At 46.0% G+C, this 26,321-nt stretch overlaps 1 protein-coding gene across 1 annotated transcript in view; it reads right to left on the minus strand.

The window, feature by feature from the left end:
• PLXNA2 (plexin A2) overlaps positions 1–26,321 on the minus strand; it is a 409,422-nt gene that overhangs the window by 363,295 nt on the left and 19,806 nt on the right. Inside the window, exon 2 of the mRNA XM_054087653.1 lies at positions 3,439–3,492. The gene's annotated coding sequence lies outside the window, so the exon portion shown is untranslated. The remainder of the gene's footprint in view (positions 1–3,438; positions 3,493–26,321) is intronic.

Raw genomic sequence — 26,321 nt, forward strand, 5'->3', positions numbered from 1 at the left:
GTTTCAAGCAGCAGCACATAGCTTCTGCTCTGCAACATCAAACAGAAGGCTATTCTGAGTCACATCTTTCTGAAATGTCTGAGTCTTGGGGTCCTTGACATCACGATGTGTTGCAGCCGAAAGGATGGCACACTCCTTAAAAACATCTGAATAAGGCCCTTTTTTCATTCTAAAGATAGAGCATAACATTTTGTGTCTTCAAAGGAAAGAAGGCAGCTACAGAAATCACGCACGGACAAAGCGCTGAAGGAAACCATCAGTCCCTGAATTCCAAAGAGCAGCACCGTGCCATCAGGCCTGGGTTCTGTTTCGCTCTCTGCAGCACACACACATATGCCTTCCCCCACAAGATGCAGAATGAACCGTCAAAACCATCTGAAAGCAAGGGAAGTCTATGAATGAGTTTGGAACTGTCACCACGATCGTTTCTCTACTGTCACTGCTCTAAAAATTAGTATTTCCATAACGAAGCCAAAGCATGGCTGTAATTGAGAGAGTCTTTCTCCGAGAGGTCGGAGAAAGCTCAGTTGGGCTCAGTTGCTGCCAGTCTCTGAAATAAAATGTTAAATTTAGCCAAAAAAGGGAAGCGGTGCCTTCCATCAGTGAGCATTCGATTGCGGTGACATAACAATGCCACCAGAGCAGTTTAATTCTTGGCATATTTAGAGGTGGCATTAGGGAGCCTACCAAGGTAGCAATTTTCTAGATAATCAACTTAATGTCTTCATTCGAAGTGCATTTATATGTGTAAGTTAATTAGAGAAGTTAATTGTCACAAATGGCATCAAATCTGCATTTTCCAGTAAGCTTTGTTTCATGCCAGTCTGTGATTCAAGGTAGCTGAAAAAGATAATTTCCATCCGTTACGTGCCCTATAAGCAGACTCCATTGGTTGCTCTGACACATGCCCCTGATGGATTTCAGGTCCTCCTAATGCCGAACCCAAGTACTCGCTGGGGGCAAAAGGACAACTTTCTCTACAGCAGATTCATAGAATCATAGAATAGTTTGGGTTGGAAGGGACCTTAAAGATCATCCAGTCCCACCCCCTGCCATGGGCAGGGACACCTCCCACTGGCTCAGGGGCGCCAAGTCTCATCCAACCTGGCCTGGAACCCCTCCAGGGATGGGGCAGCCACAGCTTCCCTGGGCAACCTGGGCCAGGGCCTCACCACTCTCATCGTGAAGAAATTCTTCCTTATGTCTAGTGTAACTCTGCCCCTCTCCAGTTCGTACCCATCGCCCCTCGTCCTGTCACGACAAGTCTTTGTAAACAGCCTCTCCCCATCATCGCAGAGAGTACTCATCGCAGCCCCTAAAAGACCGCCCCATCTGGATCACTCGGACCTGGCAAAGGGTAGAGAGAAACATTTGCTGGTGAAAATAAGAAAACGGAAATAGAAACTAAGTGACCTTCTTTTCTTTTCGTGCCGTTTCAAAACAGTTAAGTGTGCCACATATCTGCAAGACCAGCACAAATCCCTAGGGAACCAGGATGAATATGGATCAAAATTACTGGCAGTAAATAAAGAATTGCAAAAAATGACTCTCAAGAGGTGGCAAAACGTTTCTATTGCTTGAACAGAAGTTCCCCCACTGCAACCCCATTACAGGATCTGCGCTATAGGGAAAAAATGCTAGGAAGGAACTCGGGGGATGGGTTCACAATTGACTCAGTCCGTTATGCTAAAACTCTGTAAAAAAGGATAAAAGCAGACAGTGATATCTGGCCTCAGTGAAGCAAAAGGGAATTTTACCACATGCTTTAAAAAGCCCAGAACTCCAAACAGAGTCTGTAAAAGCTAAATTGCTCTTCGTCGCCGTGCCGTATCTTCAGATTTAGCAGGGCTATCTGACTCCACAGCAAGCACACATGTATTAAAATAATGACTGCCTTCCTCTTTTTAAAAGCATTAATGCCTTGGGTTGAAAACAAGAAAGCATTTTTGGTGGTTGCTGTTACAGATGTGTTGCTCTGAGGAGCTCTCCACATCACTCTCCTGTCCTCCTTTCTGCTGGGCTCCCCCACATTTCCCTCTTTACATCCCTTTTGGCCCCATTTTCATATTCGTTTATAGGTTACTATGTACAAACCAACTCGGAGCAAAGGCTGAGGGCATCAAACAATGGGGCTGAGCACTTAAGATAACACCTGAGAGCAAATACTCCCTCTACTCCACTCTCATGACCCCACCTGGAGTCCTGGGTCCAGTTCTGCAATCCCCAACATAAGAAGGACGTGCAGCTGTTGGAATGGGTCCAGCGGAGGCCACAGAGATGACCTGAGGGCTGGAGCCCCTCTGCTATGAGGACAGGCTGAGAGAGTTGGGGTTGTTCAGCCTGAAGAAGAGAAGGCTGTGTGGAGAGTGGCCTTCCAGTACTGAAAGGAGCTAAAGGGAAGCTGGAGAGGAACTTCTTACCAGGGCATGGAGTGACAGTACAAAAGGGAATGGTTTTAAATTGGAAGGAGGAAGATTTAGATTAGGCATCAGGAATAAATTCTTCACGATGAGGGTGGGGAGGCCCTGGCCCAGGATGCCCAGAGCAGTGGTGGCTGCCCCATCCCTGGAGGAGTTCAAGGCCAGGTTGGATGGGGCTTGGAGCCACTGGTGCAATGCGAGGTGTCCCTGTCAATGGCAGAGGGGTTGAACCGGATGGGTTTTAAGGTCCCTTCCAACCCAAACCATTCCATGATTCCATGAAATAAAGCTTTTAAAGCACAACTTCACCACGAGCCATTTTCTGCCACTGGTACAGAGCCAAAAACACCCTTCTCTGCTCCCCAAACTCACCAACCCAAACAGCCTGAAACCCAGGAAGGAGTTCTCTCTGCATGCGCCAAATGAAAGATGCAAAGGTGCAAACTCACACAAAGACGGGAGGAAGCAGGGAGGAAAAATATGTCTTTCTGACTGGTTTGTGTGAATGGAAGCTGCTGGTCCCCACCCGGCAGTACAGACACGCGGATTTTGTGTTGTGACATGCTGATCTGCCGTTACGTTTTGTGGCGGCAATAGTAGAAGAAAGGAACATATGGAAACTTTGATTTCCACACTTACACTACTCCTGCTATCATGGTTTTATATCCAACTATTCTCTTCAACATGAAATTTAATCATCTTCTAAGCATTCATAATCCACCCATCACTGCAGCACTCAGGTGCCAAACACAACAATTAAAAAGAGCAATTGCTTCCCACGAAAGGGCCAATTTTCTGGTTCTTCTCATGAGAAACAGTTCTTGCCACATGGATGGGAGGGTAGGGATTTACAGGAAGGGCGCTTTGCTGGCACACAAATGCAGGAACAACACCATCTCGACGCAATGTATTTAATGAAGAGGGATGTTGGAAAAGGGGTTTGCACCCGGAAAAGAAAAATTTCAACAGTAAAAGAATGATATGTACCTATTGCAAACTGCTAGGAGAGTTTTTTTACCTTGCACGCAGGCGCTGAACTGCTCTGCTCCCATCGTATGAGAGAAGCCAACACCTGCAACAGAAGGAAGGACAAGAACGTTAGGTTTGCTGAATCTTACGGGTTACAATTCCATGTGCTTTGGCAACTTAGGAAAACACACATTTTTGCCTTGCAATTACTCAGCTACTGCCTGCATGCAATAACAGCCTTATGGATTTCATAGAATCATAGAACTGTCTGATTGGAGAAGATCTTTGAGATGATCAAGTCCAACCGTACCTGCCCACTGCTAAACCATACCCCTGAGCACCTTGTTAGCCTGTCTTTTAAAACCCTCCAAGGATGGTGACGATTTGGGGAGGAAGAGTCTGGGCAGAACAGCCAGCACCTGATTTTAAAGGAGTTATTACATCTTAAGGTGATCAATCAGCAGTTGGCTCAGCCACGCGGGAGGAAAGGAATGGGAGCTGGCACAGCAGCCGGCAGCCAGATGTACCGCAGTCAGCACAGCTTGCCAAAGCTTCCTACCCCTCCAGTTTCTCTAACATGGTTTCCCATCAAGAAAAATGGAATCCATGACAAGAAGGGAATTAAAGGAAAAATCTGATGCATTCAGCAAGAGACTGAGCGTTACTGCTTGCTTACAGTGATGTAACTTGGGACTGAAGTACAGTGCTAAGCTATTATATACATGGAATATACATTTTTAAGCTCTCTATTAACTGATGTAAGCCCGCAATTAGATCAGTAACGCTTGGAGGGAGGAGCTGTTTCTGATATACGCCTGTACTGAATAATGAAGGACCGGCCCCCAGGTACCTCAGCCCCATCAATAATAAACATTATTACTAAATAATAGCAAAGAGGACTTGCAGTTAACTTTTAAAATGGGTGTGAGACCAAGCACATGCTCAAGTACATTTCACGCTTGTTTTAATTGCCACAAGACAAACAGAATGAGGATGGATATTCGCTCAAAAGGGTGTGATTCTGTTTTGCTGAAGCACTCAGATTTTAGCGTGCTATTGTCAAGCCTATTTGGAGTCAATTGTGGGTAGAATTGCAATGAGAGATGCAGTTGCCTAGCAAAGGTCTACGATTTCCATTTAAAATTAATGTGAACTGTTTCTCTGAATCTGACATATGGGCTTTGAGAACCCCTGCCAAGATGTCAAGCTAGCATGCTCCCCCTCTAGCTCCAAAAAAATGCTGGAGGCAACTTTCTCCTGGTATTTTGGCATTTGGCTCAAATGCAAAACAAAGAGACACAGAAACCCTCCTGCAGCAGAGCTGCACAACACAGTCAGGTTACGGAGTCACAAGTAACAGGATTGCTCAGATGAAGCATCAGCTCTTCTGCCTCCCGGACCTCAACCTGCCCTCAGGATGTCCACCTCAGAGGTGGTTTGGGGAGGCTTCCCATCCTCTGCCCTCCAGCAATCTCATCCCCTGGAGTAATATCCATCTATCATCTTTCGAACAATAATGCTGTGAGGAGAGCTCCTTCTCCCTTTCAGATCTGTGAATTTTCAGCCAAGGTGAAGCCCTTTGACACTTCACAAAGGCAAGCGGTCAACGGCTGCTTTGAGCAAACTAAGCCCCTGTCTTGAGGGGATGCGGCCAGAGAACATCAGAGAGATCAGAGTGGCACACGTGGCACCAGAGCTTTTGGCTCTTCTGAAATCAGATCCCACTGAGTACCTTATTCTGTGTCCAGCACAGAAAAGAGCGACAACTGCTGTGGTGCTGTGACAGATGCATGGTTTGTGGCAGAAGCGCTAGCATAAAACTGGTGCCAAAAGGAGACTTGGGAAGCACTTCGTTCTTATGGGAATGGCGTCCACTAAGTAACTCATGGGGGAGACAGACTAAGGGAAACAATATTCCCATTTAATCCCTTTCCAAACCTCTCGGCTATTTCAAAGGCTTGCTATTATGACCTTTCAGAGCCCCCCAGGTTTTGCTCTGAAGGCAGACTCGGTTACAGGTGCTCCACTCCTGACCCAGGCATGTGGCACAGTCCCCAGCCAGGTCCCCCTGCAGCATCCGCTCACGGCATCACATTGACCTCAACCCTGTGTCCAGCTCCACCCTGGGCAGAGCAAAGGCCTTCTCAAACCCTCCAGCCCTCATCTCCCAGCTTTAATTCCCCTTCCATCAGACCAAATTCTGAACCAGACTTTTTTGGAGACCTGAGCTTGCTCATTTCATAGTCTCATAGAATGATTTGAGTTGGAAGGGATCTCAAAGCCCATCCAGTCCCACCCCCTACCATGGGCAGGGACACCTCCCACTGAATCAGGGGCTCCAAGCCCCATCCAACCTGGCCTGGAACCCCTCCAGGGATGGGGCAGCCACCACTGCTCTGGGCAGCCTGGGCCCACCCTCAGAGTAAAGAATTTCTTCCTAAGACTAACTCTACCCCTTCTCCTCCACTAAAAATAACACACACTTCTCCTCTTTTGTTTGTTTCCTTCTTTTTCCCCCCCCATTTCCCAAATTACCCTTCCTAATAAGCATGAAACTCTTTGCGGTGAGACACGGTGGCACCAAGGGTGAAATCTGCCAGGGATTATAGAGAATCAAAGACAGTCTCAGAAGGCAGCGTGGGGAAGGGGAAAAGCAGCATAAAGGTGTATAAACAATCCGTTCTAAAATGTGAGAAAAAGGTGAACATACTAAAAAGGGCTAAAGCAAGGCAGGAATGAATGCTCAGCTTCCCACACCATCTTTAGGATGCCGAAGGAAACGCACAGACAAATGAGAAATAGTGTCCCTGGATGAAGAAAGCTCCTACGCCAAAGAAGACAGAGCACTCGGTGCTCCTTCCCGCCCTTCTAAACACCACCCTTCGCGCAGATGTTTTTGGACAAAGACTTAATATGCATTCCTGGCAGGAGAGGCTCACCAGGCACCATGCAAGGAGACAGGCAGTTCTGTCCAACTGCAGCTAAAACCAGGATCCCTGACGTAGATTATAAACTATTTGGGACAAAAACTTCCTTGTGTTATATCCTCTATGAACACAACCTGACATGGCCCTAATTTTCAGGGTAACCTACTCAGAACTCCTAAAAGTGCAGTGAAACACAAGCACAAACATGTCCAGTTTCCAGCCACCCCTTCTCTTGAAATGCAAACGTTGCCTTTTTCAGCTGAATCCATTGTAGAAGGGGGAGAAGAGAGAAAACTGAAATAAACAGAAGGATGAATCATCAGAAGAAAACACCAGCAGTGTTCTCCTATGCCTGCTGGATGCAGTACACCTTCCAAACCAGCGCTGTTCTTTCCCTGCCACAGCAGAGCACAGCCTTTACAAACAGCAGTGCAGGGGCTCTGGTCTTAGAATCATAGAATGGGTTGGGTGGGAAGGGACCTCAAAGCCGATCCAGTCCCACCCCTGCCAAGGGCAGGAACAACTCCCACTGGCTCAGGGGCTCCAAGCCCCATCCAACCTGGCCTGGAACCCCTCCAGGGATGGGGCAGCCACCACTGCTCTGGGCAACCTGGGCCAGGGCCTCCCCACCCTCACAGCAAAACATTTCTTCCTGAGATCTCATCTCAATCTCCCCTCTTTCAGCTGAAAACCATTCCCACCCGTCCTCTCCCTGCCCTCCCTGATCCAGAGCCCCTCTCCAGCTTTCCTGGAGCCCCTTTAAAATCCTGGAGAAGGAAACTGTGAGGAGCTTCACATTCCTGTAAGATGGATAGTGTCTAACAGAGGATTTCTTTCGTTCCAGTTGGGCTCCTGCAGGAACAGACAATGCCAAGCCATCAGCTCTCACATCAATCTCAGCCATGAGCTTCCCAAAACCTCCACAGTTGTTCACTTATCTTATGCTCAAAGCCATGCTTTCTGGCAGCAGCACTGCCAGCGATAGGTGCAATATAAATGGGCTTCTATGCACGACTTGTTGTCGCTTTAAGTGTGTCTTAATTACACAGTGTAGTTCTGGGACCAAATTCCCTGGCTTTCAGATAGTTACGTGCAGCCGAGTGACACAACGGAGACAACGCTCCCCGTGGAGACACAGCCTGTTCTGGCCGCACCAGGAAAAGATTTTACGGTAATGGAAATAGCCTGGAAGAAGAAACAAAACATGCACACAGACAAAGATGTTGGCTTTTTTTTTGTTTAATCTGACTTGGAATATGTTGAATTGATTCATTGTTTGCTGAGGAATCTGAGCAGAATTAATGATTCGCGCCGGCAGGAAGAGGCACTGTTTTGCAAATGCAGTGGCCAGCCATTCTCCGAGCTCTGTAATCTAATTTAGCTTGGAGAGTTAATGATTTTAATGATTTGTTGTGATCTCAAAACAACTGTTAGGAGATAAATCTACATCATTAAACCTATTATGGTGGTTTGCTTCATTTAGCAAATGGTGTTTTTTCGTTCAGAAGACGCCCACATTTTAAACAAGTGGAGAGGTCAGCTGCGGATGGTAGGGGACCATTTATTCCCAGCTCCCTCGGAGGCTGAAATGAAAGGTGTCCTTGGGAAAAAAAAATAACCCTTCACAATTGTTATTGACTATTTTATAAACAGAAAGCTTTGCTTGCGCTGTGACGTGTGGCACTGTGTTACAAACCAGACAAGTTTTATGGAAAGTGCCACTGAGTTGGTGGTTCACAGTCACTTGGTTTCAGATCCAGTTGCTTCTCAAGGAATCACACCGGGAGCTGAGCTCACTGCTGCTGGCTTGAGGTTTAAGGCAGCTGAAGAGCAATAGCAAGAGAAAGATGTCAACATCAAGAAGAGTTTTAGCAGCTCTTAACTCTGGATGGGGTGTTTCACTTCTGGTTTTGGAAAGTCAGGTCCACATCCCAAAGCACGGCAGGCAATGAACCATCCTCTTGCAGGACATCTCCGTGGAGAAAGCAAAGAGCTGCTAACAAAGCCCACATCCTCTGGCTGTCATGCCAGCATCTCCCTTCTGCCCTGCACCTCTCAGCTACCTAAGGGAGGTTATAGCAAGGTGGGTGTCAGTCTCTCCTTCCAAGTGAGAGGTGATAGGACGAGAGGAAATGGCTTCAAGCTGCACTAGAGGATGTTCACATTAGACATCAGGACAAATTTCTTAACCAAAAATGTTCTGAGGCCCTGGCAGAGGCTGCCCAGGGCGGTGGTGGAGTCACCATCCCTGAAGGCATTTAAAAGATGTGTGGATGAGGTGCTCAGACATATGCTTTAGTAGTGGACAGGTATGGTTGGACCCGATGACCTGAAAGGTCTTTTCCAACCAAACGATTCTATGATCCTCCTGATCAAGACACCACCAAGGAACAGTTTATGCAAGACTGACACAAGGTTTAGCCTACAAAACACTGCCTTTAATCCTCTTGAGGTTGGCTAATCACACTGTCATTCTCTTACAAACACAGTGCCTAATCCTTCTGTGCGCACCATCAAACAACAAACGCCTGATACCACGGACATGAATGAACTGACTCGCGTCATCCGTCACATTCCTCACATAAGCAGGAACAAAGTTTATGACGAAGCAAGGGCAAAGAGATGAAGCTCTGTGAAGTCATTTCAGCCTCACAAGGAAGATGGAGAGAGTGCGCTCACAAAGTCAGCAGCGGGCGCCCAGCCACAGCCCAGCCCTGGCACATTAAGATGCTGATGCAGCTCCACTAAAGGGATGGATTTCAACGACGCTTTCATTGTGTTCTCCCATCACAAGCTTCCTCCAATCTATTCTATTAAAAAGCTTTTTATGCTGACTGGGAGTGAAGAGGATGTAAGGAAGAGCAGAGGAGGAGATTTGTTTTCTTACTTCTGGTTTCGGTTATTTACACAGCACAGAGTAAACAATCAGCTTCTTTTCCCTGCAAGTTTGAGAGTCTATTATGATTTGACTGCATTTGTCTAACCTAAATATTTTATCAACACAAAATAAAAAAAGAAACCGAAAACCAAACAATCCTGCAAATGACTGCCTATTTTCTCGCCCAGCTCCTTTTTTAATCCCTTGGCAGGGAGGAATATGCAGTTCCTCAGATGTCATTCAGAAATCACTACCATGACTCCACACTTCCAGCCTGCCACAAAGCAAACACGAGAGGGAGCGAAGCGTGGTTGTTGTGGTGTGGAAGCTAAGCACCATGGTTCTGAGCTCTGTCCTTGGAGCCCTCTAATCCCCTGTGCTGCATGGAGAGCACAGACTTGTCACCTTAATAACCCAAAGTAAATAAAAGCCAAAGAAAACTCCTTTCAGTTGTGTTTATTTTGGGGAAGCTTCTTTCTTCAGCTCTGAATATAGGGGATACATTGTATTACCCATTGTGACGTCTCAAAACTCAGCAATTGAACTGAACTAGAAAGGAAAGTCTTGTTCTGCCCTTCCACATCGCTTTCATCCCTGGAGATTCCTGTTTCTTGTCAAAAGAAAAAGACAGGAGGGTCTGCAGCCACGCACACATGCTTTAAGCACTCTTCCCAAAGCTATGAGATGCTGGAGACCCCTCCGACCTGGACAGCAGCTGCTGGCTGACACCATCACACATCACCCTAACCCTACATTGGGTCTAAATTAGTTCCTAATTTATATTCATTAGTCAACCATAAAACCCAAATCACCAAATACGCGTTATTAATTACTGAATCAAGTCATGGAATTTTTATTAAATTGTTTTTAGAGGCAGCAATAATAAATGATCCAAAGGAAGAGCACAGCTCCCACCCCTAGATACACCTCCTACCGCTGCACAAACTCTGAGAGCATCGCCTGAAAAGGTCCAGTTCCAGCACTGGCACAAGTGCGGCACGCAGAGCACAAACTCGTTCGCAACTCAGGAGAACTTTGCATTTGGTATTTTAAGAGGAAAAGCTGAAAGTCCATAACAAAGAAGGATCTGGGCATTTATATTCTGCATTGGAAACAGGGAGAAAACGAGTAACCCCTCCAAAGAAACAGAGCTTTTCAAACTTAGGTGGGAAAGATACAGGTATATTAGGGTTTTTTCCTAATTAGAAGCTTAGATGAAAGCTCAAGGTCATTTTGTTGTGTTCCAACCTGCTCAGCCTTTAATCGGCACACAGTCATTAAAGCTCACCCTCTGTAAGCATTTTGGTATAGAAAACATCTGGTATTATAGTCTAAGTCAATATATGTAAACAATACAAATAGAGGATCACAGAATCACTAGGTTGGAAAAAACTCCCAGGATCATCAAGTCCAACCATTCCTATCAACCACTAAACCACACCCCTGAGCATCTCATCGACCCATCTTTTACAGTTCAAAATGCGATGACTTCACGACAATTGCGTCTGCCCAGGAGAACCACAGCTCAAGATGCAATGCTTTCTTTTGTGGGGTTACTCATATGATTTGACTTCTCCCTCTCCAAAGCGAGACATCCCATTCCCCATTCTGACCACTCTTGCTGTGCCAACTGTTGCAGCTCTGCTTGCCTGTGCTGTGATATTCAGAAACTGCCCTCCAGGTAGAACAAATGTTGGTTTATTTGCTGGGCGGAAATTTGTTAAATAAATCATAGATTCATAGTGGCATAGGAAATTAGCAATAAGCTGTGCCTGGAAGGTTAGACATATTGTACTTCAAAATAAGCAGGAGGCCGCTTTGCAATTCAAAAGAGATATATTGGGAGATGGGAAGACACATCTGTTAATCCTTTTTCCCAATACCCGAAAGGTTGTTAGCTGGAGTCCCAGCAGAGCCCTGTCCTGACACCGAGTCCCTCTTTCAAATGAGCTTCAATGCCTTCTCCGCCCGACGAGAGCTTGGGAGCTTTTTCTCTGGAAGCTCTGATGTCCTCTGCTGCACGGCCGCGCGCCGGGAGCACCGGTGCGGCTTTCCATACTGGTACGAGCCCCATATTATCATTGCATTACACTATTTTGAAACACCACGGGGCGTTATTAGTCTGGAAGGGCTGACATTTGAGCAGGGGCTACGGCCTGGGGTGCTCTTTATCTGACAGCCACGTACGGGTTCCCCTTAAAAACGAGCACACACAAAGCCTGGTTCTGAGAGCTGCCTTCAAAGTGACATCTGATGAATTTAAATAACGGGTTTTAGCACTGTTAACACTTCCAAACATTTTTACATTTATTATAACCTTTACAAAGCCTTTGTTCCTCTTCCTGATCATTTATAACCCCTATCTACCTGGAAACACTTCAAGCGAGCATTTGGAAAAGACACTGAAAGCCTATACATCTTTCCGCTGCGTCCTGAATCGCTGGTAGCATCAAATGTTCTCTCTCAACAAGAGATACAAGATATGAAGCGTTTCCCGAACAGGTTATGGGTCAGGCAATGGATTCACTTTTTCTCGCCTACAAGAGCCAATGAAATCAGAATAACTTCAGCTTTATGGAGGAAAAGCGTTTAACGTGTTAAATGGGATAAAAATAAATTTTTTTAGTTTTTAAAATTCAAAAATTTGAGACAATTACAGACATTCTCCATAGAATTTCCCATCGTGCTCAAACATAACTTATTTTTTCACCATAAATACGTGTCTACAGAAAAAAAATCTCTACCTACAGGTCAAAAACTGCCAATAGCAGCTGTGGAGTAAAGGCCTTCAGAGTCAGGTTTTTTCACCCTTAAACCACCCAAAGAAGAGAAAAATCAGTGAAAGAAAGGCCAGGGAAAGTTCAGATAAAGCAGAAGCAATGCTCACTGCTACAGGGCACTTTAAACTGAACTACAATGTAGTTTAGATAAACAAGAATTAATTATCTTCCTGTTAAGTCTGCGAGGCAACTGATAGCACATATAATTAAATTATTTTGCAATTATTACTTTCCAAGAAAAATAAAGGTAGGATTTTTTTTTTCATATCTTGCAAAATAGTTTCACGTTCAGAATATTTTGTTTTACTGTATTAGCTTGTGTAAACTGCGGCAGCGCATGTTTCCCTTTTCTTTTATTTGCCCATTGGGTTGTTTACTTATTGGAATTGAAGTCAGAAATGGTTTGCTCTCACAAGCAGTACTGAATTTCTAATAAATATGTAAATAATATATCTCTGAGCTGTTGCCTTTGGCATTTGTTCATACGTTATCCTCGGCAGGAATTACTCTGCTGTGAATACACACTTGTTTTAGTTGGAAGAAACATCCGTGCTCTAAACAAAGCCCCAGAACGGCTTTACCCTGCCCGGCATCACGGGTGCATTGCCTCCCTTTGCTGTCAGTCACTCACAGAAGGTACCACTTAAAATATATTAGGAGGGAAGAGAAACTGGAGGACAGCAGAGGTCAAAGCCAACCAGACACGCCGCTGGCAGCACGCGCGATGTACCTGTGCAGCAAGGGTCAGCACAGGGCCTCGCATCATTCATGTCCTTGAGAAATCCTCATTCCTCCAGCAAGCAGGGAAACCTGATGATCTTGAAATGAAGCGATGTTGCCAGAGAGCAAAAAGGAATTTATGCGAGCCCAGCACTGAGTTTTATCTGGTGTCTGCATGCTGTGACCCTTGCAAAGTCTTCAGTTGCACCCATCAGGAGCTCCAAAGCCCCTTGCAAAGCCTTCAGTTGCACCCATCAGGAGCTCCAAAGCCCCTTGCAGAGCCTTCAGTTGCACCCATCAGGAGCTCCAAAGCTTTGCTGCCCACCAGGAGCAGAAGCAGTAGTGGGCACAGGCAATGAGGAGGGCACAAAGAGAGGGACAGGGGACGCGTTAGAGCAGCGAGTAGGAAAATCGGCAGTAGGGTCTGGGCTAAAGAAGCTGATCCATCAGGGCACAGTGTGACCTGAAGGGCAAATGAGATGCCCAGAGATTAAAACCATGCTGTGTGGAAACCATTCCCATAGAAAAGAAGAGTATCCCTCATCATGCAGAAGGGCAAGTAGTCAACCAGACTCCTTGCGGCCCCTTTGCTCCAGGCATTTACGTTGGACGCTGATGTAGAAAGCAAAGCCTCTAAGCACAGCCTGTCCTGCCCGGGGGACTCCAGTCAGCTCTCGCCGTGGAGGCTCCTTTCTATTTCCATCCAGGTCTGAGGAGAAAAAAAAGTCTCCTCTGGCAGCTGGCACTGGGACGAGAGCTCTGCGGGGCGAGCCGGGAGAGCGGAAGGCTCTGGGGACTGTCACTGCTGTGCACGTCCTTGCGAGAGACAGGACCTCCAGGGAGCTGCTCACGCTCGAGCTCAACCTCTGCAGCTGAAGCCCGAGCGCAAACCGCCGGCAGTGAAAATTGGACTGTGTGGAACTGCACTTTCGCCAAATTCCTTTCCGTTTTTTCTATTTTTATTCTTTCTTGCTCGCTGCCTTCACATCTCAAAATGAAAAGCCAAAAAGGGTGGGCTGTGGCCTTCTCAAGAGATGGAAATCTCCCCGGCCTCAGAAAGCTCCTTCCCCAGCCATGCCCGTGGCTGGTTACTCTTTACCACATCAGAGGGGCCATAAATTGGTTCCTTTATGCCTTGGCTTTCCAGTATGGAGAAATCCCTTTGTGCTAACAGGGAGGCTGAGCAAGGCGCACAGATCTCCAGCTATAAATCGATCCTTAATTGCTTTCCTGGGCTGAGGCTTAAACAGAGGATAGAGAACAGAAAATGTTATTTATTTGGGGCAGGCCAGAAGGTTATGAAAGTTTCCTGCATTTAACCAATGAGATAATGAATCTTTTGGCTCGCATAGCACAGTAGACCCATAGGTACTTAGGCCAGAATGTAATTCCATCCATATAAGCACTTTCACATCCAACAGTAGAAGAATGTTTTGTGCTTCTGGTGCTTTATCAACAAAATGCCCTCCTGTACCTACTTGGCCTTTGGAGATTATTTTCTCAGGGAAGCTGTCACCATGCAGCTGATTAATTACTCTAATAATCATAATTTTTTTCCTAATAAAAAACCCTCTCCCCATTCATTAAGTACATTGCAGGTAAGTGACAGTGGTAATTATTCTCGGGAAGTACTTCTGAATTGTCTTTTCTAATCCAGACCGTGCTGACATTTTTGAGAGAAAAAAACAACATTTTGTTTCTTTCAGGAGAGGGGTGACATTTGAATATGCAAACAGTGTCAAAGCGTGCCCTCCGGATGTTTTCCTGAACTATGATTTATGAGGTTTGGCTATTATATTTGCTATCATAGACCTAGAAAGGTCATTAGACAAAGAGGCTCTCTCTGCAGGGGTCCCTTGCCGTCTTTATCTTCTGATATTTTAATTTTTCTCTTGAACGTCAAGCGGGAGAAGTGCCGTGAGCCCTCCCATATGCCTCTGCTATTTATTATTTATTTATTCATGAGTGTAAATGGTCCCGTGCAATGCTCTAGGCGCAGAAATCCACACAGACATCCATGCAGGGCTTTACGAGTCAAACAGTTACCATCCAGGCTCCCAAGTGTGCAACACGTTCCATCTCAAGGCTCTGCAGCTTTTGGCTTCGAGGATGGGAATTCCCACCTTAGGGCAAGCCTTCCAACCCCGCCTTAGAATCAGAGAATCATAGAATATTTTGAGTTGGAAGAGACCTTAAAGATGATCTAGTTCCAACCCCCCTGCCATGGGCTGGGCCATCCCACTAGATCAGGCTGCCCAAAGCCCATCCAACCTGCCTTGCACGGAGTCGGCAAGGATGTGAGAGAGGGAGCAAACCCACCTCCCTCATCTCCTCTCAGACTCCCAGCCAAGATGAGTCCACCATCTCCAACTGTTCACATTTATAATTAGGGACAGATTTCCAAACTGTCCTGAGTGCTGAAGCGCTCAGAATTTGGTACTTCCCTCTCCGAGTGGCTGTTTAAAGAGATGACCTCAAACATGCACAGAATTGCATCCTCCACAGAGGTGCCAGCAGGCGTTACCGTGCACTGGTCGGTGAGAACAGCTCAGAAATCTCATTCACCGCCCACCAAAACCCTCAGCAGCCGTGAGCTCCCTCTGTGGGGTTCTGGACCAGGACTGTGGGCGCACCCCAGCCCCAGCAGCATCCCAATGCACAGGTAGCCAGACCAGCACAGATGCATGTCCCTATCAGCGACGGGGACACAGTCTTACCCATAATTAGTAAAGCTGGGTAAATAGTACAACAGCTGCTCTGTAAATATTAGTCTGCATGTTTAAATTAACTTTTCATTGCCCCTGCCTTCTCCCCTTTTGTTCTTCATTCCCTCTAAGTGGTTATTCGGATTGGGTTTACTTGTGCAAACATTGCCAGGAAGGCAGTTTAAGCCTCAGGTAGAAATATTAAGGAAAAAAAAAGAAAGCGATATCCATGAACGTGTTCATGCACAGTTGAGAAGTCAGTCAGAAACAACATCGTGTTCCATGGGATCATAAAAACAATGAGATTGGAAGGGCCCTCTGGGGATTATCTATCCACCCTCCGTAAGGGGTGGACTTCAAAGTTCAATCAGGTCTGTCCAATCACAATGTAGGAGACCTTAGTGAAATGGAAGCAGTTAGCCTTCAGTGAAGAGGAACAGCAGCCAAAATGGTCAAATTAGAGAACTATGGCCACTGAGATAACTTCCCCTATTCTGTTTTTACAGCTGTTTGCTGCAGCCGCCCCTCCCGCACAGACTCCTTGTGTCTGCCCATATTCCAACACCTCGTTCCTCACTGTAATCTTGTGTTACTATCCAATATGCTCGGCAAAGTCTAACACAACATTGTTTTCAGTCTAACCAGAGAGCTGACACACTGAAGGATGCGGTGGGTATGGGTCACCATAAACAAAACGCTGTTCTGCAATTTATGTTTCAGCTGGTGCAGCGTTGGAGGCACTCTTGCTTCAACAGAGCTACCCGAATCTAATGTTAAGTGCCTAAAGACACAACAGCACCACTCCTGTGTTTATTAAAGCTATGAGTTTCAAGCTAGCCTACGGAAAATGAGGATAAATTGATAGATTTATATTAAAGCTGGAAGCCAGCCTAGGATCTTATAATTCCTCTGGTGCTCTTTGAACAACACTCGTGACCTTCCCACTGCACAGCCTCGCTGTATCGCGCCGGCACAGACTTCACCTAAGGCTTGGTTCTGCACAGCGAGCACAAGGAATTGCACGCACTCAATAGTTTCAGTGGAGGAAAAGACAAGGAAGAATCATAAGGGAAAAAATACATAGCTCTGCCCAGACAGCGGGATTGCATTTCTGTGGCTCTACTACGGCAGTCATGGAATGGTTTGGGTCAGAAGGGACCTCAAAGCCCATCCAGTCCCACCCCCTGCCATGGGCAGGGACACCTCCCACTGGATCAGGGGCTCCAAGCCCCATCCAACCTGGCCTGGAACCCCTCCAGGGATGGGGCAGCCACCACTGCTCTGGGCAACCTTTTCCAGGGCCTCCCCACCCTCACAGCAAAACATTTCTCCCTAAGATCTCATCTCAATCTCCCCTCTTTTGGCTGAAAACCATTCCCCCTCATCCTATCCCTGCCCTTCCTGGAGTGCCTCCTATATGGGGACAGCTAAGAGTTGGGGTTGTTCAGCCTGGAGAAGAAAAAGCCCTGGGGAGACCTTAGAGCAGCTCCAGCACTGAAAGGGGCTCCAAGAAAGCTGGGGAGGGATATTTTAGCAAGGCCTGTTGTGACAGGACAAAGAGTAATGGCTTTAAGTGAAGAAAGGGGAGATTTAGACTGAATACAAGGAAGAAATTGTTTATGCTGAGGGTGACAAAATGCTGACGCAGGTTGCCCTGGGAGGTAGTGGAAGTCCCATCCCTGGAAATATCAAAACAGCCTGATCCAGTTAAAGATGTCCCTGCTTCTTCAGTGGGGTTGGACTGGATGATCTGCAACCATCCCTTCCAACCCAAACCATTCTCTGATTCTACGAAGAGAGTAGGATCATTTAGGGTTACCCCAGCCTTACTGCTGCCCTTTGCGAGGGATGCTTTCCCACCAGGGGAACATTCCAACTCCCCACACAATTTTCAAACACTTACTAGTTACATCTGTTGAAACTGAGATTCAAAAGCCCGAAATACCTTTTCTCTGTTTGTTTTTGCTCTCCTACATCCTGCACTCTCCCCATGCGCACAGTGAAGCTCACGGATAACAGATACGGTTTGAACTGTTTGCACAGCGAAAAGCCCAAGCGCTTCCAGAGACTCCGATCTGTTCGGGGCTGCATTTCTTAATACAACAAGAGTGTGTCAGGATTGCAAACCCAAGGCATATGCAGCCCTGTCGTGTCATCGTCACAATTTCTGCTCTCACTCAGTGCAGGCCTAAGGGCAAATTCAGAAGTTGAGAACTCATTTGAACTTGGGAAGCGTTTCTACATCTGGAGAATTGAGCCGAGACACCCGATAACAGACAGGCGCTACAGAGCAGCCTGACCTCCTTAGCAGCTCATTTTGCACTGCTGGGGTAATGGAGGATGGCTGGTGTCCTCCTGACAGCCTGAGCATGAATTCTCATTATTAGTTTTGCAATTGGTATATATTTTGTCAGTATTTGACTGCATCGCTCTGACTTCCCGTCTGCAATCTCATTTTGCCAGTTCTACCTGGTTCCCCTGCTTAATTGAGATCGTTACTGCGTGCTTTCCTCCTTGAGGCTGGTGCCCAGCCCTTGGATCAGGATTCTGAACATCATTTGTTATCAGATGTTTCCTTTGCCATCAGTACCAAACAGGACTGTTTAGCCATAGTGACTGGGAAAGCTGATGTGTCTTCAAGCAGACTTTGAATACCCATCAACTGAAAGATCCACTTGGAAGTGTCTATCAGATTCCTGAATTAAGGACAGGACCACTTTATATAGTGGCTATATGTCTATTTATATCCAGAATGGACACAGTCTCTCTCTAGGAGAGGAAGAATATAGCTTGATTCAGTCTTTTCTCACCTATTAAAGAGAAAGAATTAGCTTTATGTGTATATTAGTAAACCTAGAAGCGTTTACTAAACATGTGTATGTGCAGGAAATGTTATTTATACCTAGAGCATCCTCAGCTTGCTGAGAGTCAGATGGCAGATGCGCAAGCTCAGACAGGGAGCGAACATGGCAATTAACACACAGCAGTTTCCAGGAATGCCTGTACATGGTTATTTACTTAAAAACGCACAGTTCAGATCCATGACCATCAAATGGGAACACCTGAATATCAAATTCAAAGAATTAGCTGAACAGAACAGTGGATGTGAGTGGGGTTGAGGGCAGCCACGCATCTCATCAGCCCTTCTAGGCACCTTTTCTTTCCAACCAATCTTTCTTTTCCAGTGGATCAGTAACCTCTAACAAAAGATCTGTCCTTTTTAATCACGCTCTTCCCTCCTCATCCCATCCTCTCAACGTACGCAACCATGTCGCATTTGCTGATCCCATCGTAAAAGCCCCAGGGCTTTAGAAAAGTCTTTTTCAGCATGATTATATACATCTCTTCAACCTTTCCTGCCCCCTTCCTTTTTAGTGCCATTCACCATTACAGAGCTCCAGTGCACTGCAAATTGAATGCGACAACAATGTTCTACACGTGTTTATATGCAGAGAAAAAATAACATCAGTAAAATGCATGTATCTATAGATCCGTATTTTTTTTTTAATGGTAATAAAGAATTCTGGTGTTTGCACGTTTCTTCCTGTGACAGATTACTTTGTTCGGGGTGATCAGAACGGGTGACTACCTCAGATCACAGAAGGCTCCAGATATTTGCTACGGCAGATTATTTTCTACAAAAGCCAGAAATCAGCTAACCTGCAAAGCTTTCTGTCTGCAAACTGTTTGATGCTTAACTCCGACGATTGTTCAGTCCGAATGTTCAGACAGGTAATGCTCCACACAGCAAAATCTCCTGGCTGTAAAAAGCCTTTCTCATCCTTTCTTCAACCCCTTTGTTCTTCTTAGTTTTCTCCTGAGTTCAGGACACACTTTACCCACTTTGCTTTCTTTTTTTGGCACAATCTCTGGCTCCACTAAAGGCAATGAGAACTTTCCCACTGAGGGCACAAGAACCACTTTTTCACTACGTTCAGGCCAAAACCAAGTAAATCCCTTTTGATGGCAACAAAATATACGTCAAGTGCACCACAGGTTTGAATTCCAGTTTTGATAGGAAGGTGGTACCCTCTGTGTGAGCAAATACATCTAAACCCACATAACTGTTGTTTCGTAAGTACTGTTCTTACATTCTGAAAGCCATGCTTGGGATGTTATTTATGCTCACACCTCAGCAAATGGAGCAGATCAATAACAGAATAATTAAATACAGGAGTATATATGATAGATGACATAATAAGCATATAATAATCAGTTCTATAATAAGCAGTAAAATACTGCACGCTATATCAAAATGTCAGCTATAAAATGAGAACTACATGTGAGGGCAATAGAAATTCAGATGTTTTTTCAGCTCTCCCTCTCTTTTGTTTCATCCCAAAGTCCTTTGTAACCTTGAACCGTCTCTCTAGGATTTTGTTTGCCATATTTAGCAAAGAAATTGAAAAAGCCTTGGGAAGCACTGTTCCCATCCCTGCTAAGCTATCCTGACGTAGGAGACAAGGTCTGTGATTAGCAGAATGACCCACTGCACCGAGACGGAGGAGTACCAGCGTGAGGGAGCTCAGGGCCACACTCCTTCAAGATCCGTGCCCTTCATGCCCTCCTTTTCCTTGATACACTGCCTGCAGACAATGCCTCTCACATCAGATAATGCTAAATGAGTACATTTGGTGCAGTCCTGGAGGTGTTACACACGGTGATGGCTGTTTGCCTGGGTGCACAGTGGCTATTTTTGTTTCGTCTTAGCTGCAAAAAATATCGGGGGTCGAAACCTCCTTATGGGGCATAGGGATGGAGAAATAAACCATCCATCAAACTAGCATGCTAGACATAAGTGGTGTCTGCCCCATCCCTGGGGGTGTTCCAGGCCAGGTTGGATGGATATTTGAGCCCCCTGATCCAGCAGGGGGTGACCCTGCCCATCGCAGGGGTGGGACTGGGTGGGCTTTAAGGTCTCTTCCAACTCAAACTACTCTATGATTCTATGACATTTACATTAGATCACAGTTAGGGATACAACAGGGGCTGAGGGCACAATTCTGGCCTCCCACCAGTGACCTTCCGATGCAACGCACATCAGTTTATCTCATGTTTATGACGAGAGAGCTGGTCTTCACCTGCTGACTCTGCAAAATACACATCCAGGTACCAGCTATGCTTCAGCAGAGGGAAGAGGAAAGGCACACTGGAAATGCCCTGCACGCGGTGGGCAAGGGGAGGTGTCTGAGCTCAGCTGGATGAAGCCTCAGGCAGAGCCAATGGACAGAAATCAGTGCCTTACAAACTCACTAATGCAACTTGACACTTTGATCTCCTTGTCTGAAGCACCCAAGGACTCAGAAGAGGGGATAAAGCGAACAGCCTGAATCCTCCCTGGCACATCAGGAGGAGCGTGACCTGGCGAGGCAGATGGACTCAAAGTATCAGGCAGAGTAAAATTCCCTTCTGGTACAAAAATATGTTATTCCTGTCCAGTTTACACCAATAACTTGCTCTCTGGTGCCTGGACCTATCCATCTGCTCCATTTTACCACCTCACGGAATAGAGTATACGGAATGCAAAATGTAGTCCGTGAGCACTCGCTATCACCCAGCAGCCGGACTCAGCCGATGCCTGAAAACACCCAACAGCCACATGCGTATCTAGTATTAAACTCTCCAAGAAATGACCAGCATGGGAGGGGAGAAAGCAAAAATGCAATATCTCTCCCATCAGGTTTCCCAGTGCTCCAAAAACCCCTCGGCTTCCTACTGCAGCGAGAACACCTTGTTATCGTCCTGGTCCGCTCCTCTCTGCAAGCGAGTGCTCTTCCACGCTGACAGATGGAGAACACTGGCACAGAAGACAACCATGTCTGTGCATTAATTACTGCAAGGGCAGGATTCCCAGATGAGAGCGTTACAGCATCTATCTAGATGAAGTTTACTAGCCCACGGTTAGAAAGATTTGCTATCAGTAACCCTATTTGGGACTAGATTAACTCTTCCTCTCCCTTTCCACTGTAAGCTCTATAACCAGGTTCTACGAAGTTTATGACACAGTGACAATTAGTATAGCATCTTTATATTCTCCTTTGGTTCATGATTTATTTCCTTGTTTCCTGCCCTTAAATTATTGATTTCCATAGGTCCATTACATTTTCTAACTCATTTGTTAGGCTTCCCAGCAAAGCATCAGAGCACAGACACACACCTGGGCTAGCGACAGAGTTCCATAAAGCAACAGGAGTTTGCGATCTTAAAAGCAAGAAGAAAGAAGCAGGACTGTAGGGGAACCCAGGTAAGGCTAGCAGAAAGTCCAAAATCAAAGGTGGAGTCAGGCTCGCAGCAGCCAAATCCTCAGGTGGGAAGAGAACACAGCCCACTGGCTGCATTTTGTGCACAAAATCAACAGGAAAACATTCCTTTTCATCAGACACAGCCACCAGCAGGCATTGGCTGCATTGCAATGAAGGAGATCGCGCCAGATGCAGGCTGCACGTGCTGGGAGGATGCATTTTAGGGCACTGCTGGACAGCTGGATTTGGTCCTCACCTAAAATCACAGCAGTATTGAATACAGCTTAAACTCCACATGAAGCCCAAGCAGCACTGAGAGTAAACAGAGCAAGCAGTATGTCTACCACATTAGGAAGAGTTTCACCTCCCTGCTCAAGAGGAGGAGGATGATACACAGCCACTGGACTACTGAACACCCCATTTGGTTGTGTCATGATCTGATGGTCACACAGAGGTCAGGATGGGAGATCAGCTATGGGCTGCCACCAGTCGCCTGTCTCGGTTATGTTCCAGCCCATAAAACATTTCTCTCTACTGCAAGGTCTGACAACATCTCGCTCTTAAATCTTTACAATTTTAACCTGTCACAGCAATACCCGCTCCACACCACGGTGCTCCTGTCCAGCACTTGATCTCCCTCCTTTGGGCTGGCTCTGAGTCAGAGCATCCCTCCATCATCACGTGCTGTGAGTCAGGCTAACGGCGAGGACAGGTGGGCGCACAAGAGCAGAAACACAAAGCAGGACTCCCACAAGCCTGTTTCTTCCTAGTTTGATATCAGGTGCCACAGGGCACCTCCTCCCAAAGCACAGGCTGGGAGTTTGGTAAGAGATGGATGATTAGGAGGACAATGCCAGGCCATGAACTGCACACAGGGCAGCAAAGATCAGTAGGTGATTTGCTGAAAACTGAGACAGGAGAAACTCACAGCCTCCCTGATAAATGTGCATTTCTCTCCCTAATAGAAGGTTGTTGTAAGAAGTCAAAAAAAAATGTATTTGTGTTTAACAATTAAATGTAATTGGCAAGTGTTAATGGCTCTGTGATCGCAAAACTGGGGGAAAAAGCAAAGAGGAAGAAACTAGTTTGAAGGGATTTTATCTAATTTCATTTTAATTAGATCCTTTTTCTAACTGAGTTTCTAATTTTTCAATTAGCAATTAGCAGCTGCAACTCATTCTGAGCATCACGAGGTGCCAGAGACACTAATTACACCACAGGAGTAGGAGGCTGAAAATGAGAAATAAAATTATCCATGAATGTTATTAGAAGAAAGGAATGATTACGTTCTGTAATAATATACTGATGTGAGCCTAATTAGATTGAAGGATTGGAGGGAAAATCAGAGATTTGAAAATGGATTATAGTTGGAAGCCTATAGGTCACCTTTTTGTCATTAATAATGACTAGCTGTATTGCTGAGGGAAAAGCCAGTTTGGAAGCGATGGTGTGTCTCTTGTCAGTCGCCCAGCAAAGGTCTCAGTAAGACAGAGAGGTGGGGTAGTGCCAGTAAGAGAGGGTGGGACATTGCTGGAGGTCTCCAGTCCATAAAGGAGGTCTACAGGAAAGCTGAGGAGGGGCTCTTGATCAGGGATTGCAGGGACAGGATGAGGGGAAACACTGTATTCCTGAAAGAGGGGAGACTGAGATCTTAGGAAGATCTTATCCCATCTCTAGAGGTGTTCAGGTCCAGGTTGGATGGGGCTTGGAGCCCCATGATCCAGTGAGAGGTGTCCCTGCCCATGGCAGGGGTGGAACTGGATGGGCTTTGAGGTCCTATTCCATGATCTACACAAACGTAACGCAATCTCCCAACCTCCTGTCTTTACTCTGCCATTCATAAATCAGCAAGGAAAACTTATACACCTCTTTTTGACAACATTTTGAGATCCACAGACGAAAGGAAACCCAAAAGTTCACTTATTTTCATGTTTTACAAGCTACAGCAGGTCCCCACTTGCTTGCTGGGAAACCTCTACCCAGGCCCTGAACGTCACCCAGGGAAAAGCAGAAAGCACAGTCTCCAAGGAAGAAAGTTATTCACTCATACCAACAAGATACCACAGGGGACCGACCGCAAACCTATAAAGAGCCCCTTGTTAGCAAAGAGGGAACACTGCACTGAGTCCATTTATTTCCACTTTTAAAACACACCACTTTTTCTTTGTGAATCAATAATCTCTTACACTTTTTTTAGTAATGGAGTGACCTCTCTCCTGCTCCAGTGTGCTCAACCTGCATTTTGGAGTCACTTCCAGGGACCCCAATAATAAATGATTACAGTCAAATGGGGTTCTCAATAAAATTTATGAGCTCCTATTCATCCTACTCCCCTATTTGTCTTTATATATCTCACAGCATTTGCCACTAATTATATTCCTCTTTATAATCCATGCTCCCCAGTTAAGGGATGTAATTGATAGCTTCTGAAAATCATTAATTCCAAAATGGACCAGAAATGTTTTGTCATGCTGTTTCACACACACACACACACCCCATTACTGATTTTCCTCCCAGCATCGCCAGTCCTGGCACTAGGACTCTTCACAGCTCACAAAAGACCCAATAATGGTGTTATAATAAAAGAGAGGAAAAATAATATTGAATTAAACTCATGTTCTTTCCCATCAGTTGGTAGTAAACCATTGCTGAAGGATACACACTTTGAAGAGGTGAGCGCTATGAGGAACCAGCCCAAGGTGCTGTAAACCAGCCCTGTACCTTCTCTTTTAGCCTCATCAGTAACTCTTTGTGATGACTCCCCGCCAGGGTGAAAGATTAGTGCAGAGTGATGACAGAGGTTGCGAGGAGAAGGGAAAAAAAAACACCTTCATTTAAAATTCAGTTCTTGTAGCGTATGGTCCTCTTGAGCTGGAAATTGTCTTTGCAAGCAGCTCTGCTTTGTTGTTGTGTGACACCAGAGTTTGGTGATTTAGGGGCAGCGGGGTGCAGCCTTGAATAAATAAAACAGACACTTATTGCAGGAGAAAGAAGGGAGAGAGGCAGCAAAGGTAAATAAGGTAAATCTGAAACAGTCAGGGGGTTCAATTCTGCTGAACAATCTGGAGCTACTCTGTCTAGAGAGTGAGAGAGGCAGTGAGACAACCACGTGTCTGCATCACTGACACCACCGCACAGCGTTCCTCCTCGCCTCGACCCACTCTGGGCTGCACAGACCTGCCACCAAATCTGCAACACTCAAGTCATTTTACTACTTCCAAACCCAATCTTACCATTCCCCCTCCCTATCTCCTTCCTGTTGTTTCCATGCAGTTTTATTGCAAAGCTCTCAAAGCCAGGGCGAGGGAGGGCAGTGCTGGAGGCGATGCATGGTGGTGACGAGCAGGTTCTCTGCTGCTGAATGGGATGAACGCATAGTTTTACTTTCTTTCCACAGTGAAGATTTGCTGCAAACCACGAGCTTGCTGCCGACAAGTTGTGCCGACCACAGTGATTTCCCTAAGAATCTGCTCAGTGAAAATTAACCACCCAGACAGCCTCAACAAGAGCAGCGGTGGCTGCCCCATCCCTGGAGGGGTTCCAGGCCAGGTTGGATGGGGTTTGGAGCCCCTGATCCGGTGGGAGGTGTCCCTGCCCATGGCAGGGGGTGGGACTGGGTGGGCTTTGAGGTCACTTCTGACCCAAACCATTCCATGATTCTATGTGTGCCAAATAAAGCTTGGGAGTTAATATTTATTCAAGGGAGTGTCGCAAGGCTTAGAGCGTACAGAGTCAGGTCAGGAGAATTTTTTAAAGAAAATCATCATTTCACACAATTCAAATGGCCTCCACAACTCCAGGAGGTTGCACTTGCCACACAAATAAAACGTGTAAATAAACAGATGCTTGCCTGGTGCGGTGCTTTGCAGAATAAACAAAGACATTTTCAGAAATGCCTTTCAGAAGTCAATATTGCTGCCAATTCAGATCCAACCCACGGAAGCCACCACAGTGCTCCCATTGAGTGGACACCCCTGACACGCAGATCCCCCCGGCTCCATGCTCAGGGCAGGAGGCTGGCAGCTCTCCACTCACCTCCAACCACCAACTCTGGACCTCCCTCCATTCTCCATACTCTAAAGCTTATAAAGAACCACACATTTTCTACAAATATTTCTACCATCTCATGTGACACCAAACAAGCGGGAAAAATATGGCCCATCACAAGAAATAGAAGTATAATGTTCCAATTTCCCACCATTTGACAGCAATCAAGTAGAGACGAATGGCTTTCCTCCGTGACTAAATCATTTAGCAACCAAGGTATTCTGTCTCCTTCTCATTAGAAAAAAAAAAATATTCCAATAATCTCATTATCCCAATGTGAATAACAGTAAAAATACACCAAGACTAATGGCTTCTGCAGCACTCGCGCTCGGCGAGATCGCTCGGGCAGGGGTTTATGGCCACGGTGCATGGCACAGCCACCTCGCCTCCCCTCCCGGCACGGTCCTGCTGCTCAGGCTTTGTTTCAAAGGAGACTTACGCTCTCTCCGCACACTGAGGACTTTTATGTACTATTTTTAACTAACTTCCATAGAAAAAGAATATGCCATGGAGTGTTAAACTTTATGGAAATTCTCCTGGAGAATAACATCATTTCACGGTGCATTACTCCACAATGACCTGGTACTTGAACAATTAATTTTTAAGGTATAGCCTTTTTCTTCCTCTGCTGTA

The sequence above is a fragment of the Cuculus canorus genome, chromosome 24 (assembly GCF_017976375.1).
Source record: "Cuculus canorus isolate bCucCan1 chromosome 24, bCucCan1.pri, whole genome shotgun sequence".
In the NCBI taxonomy this organism is placed as follows: domain Eukaryota; kingdom Metazoa; phylum Chordata; class Aves; order Cuculiformes; family Cuculidae; genus Cuculus; species Cuculus canorus.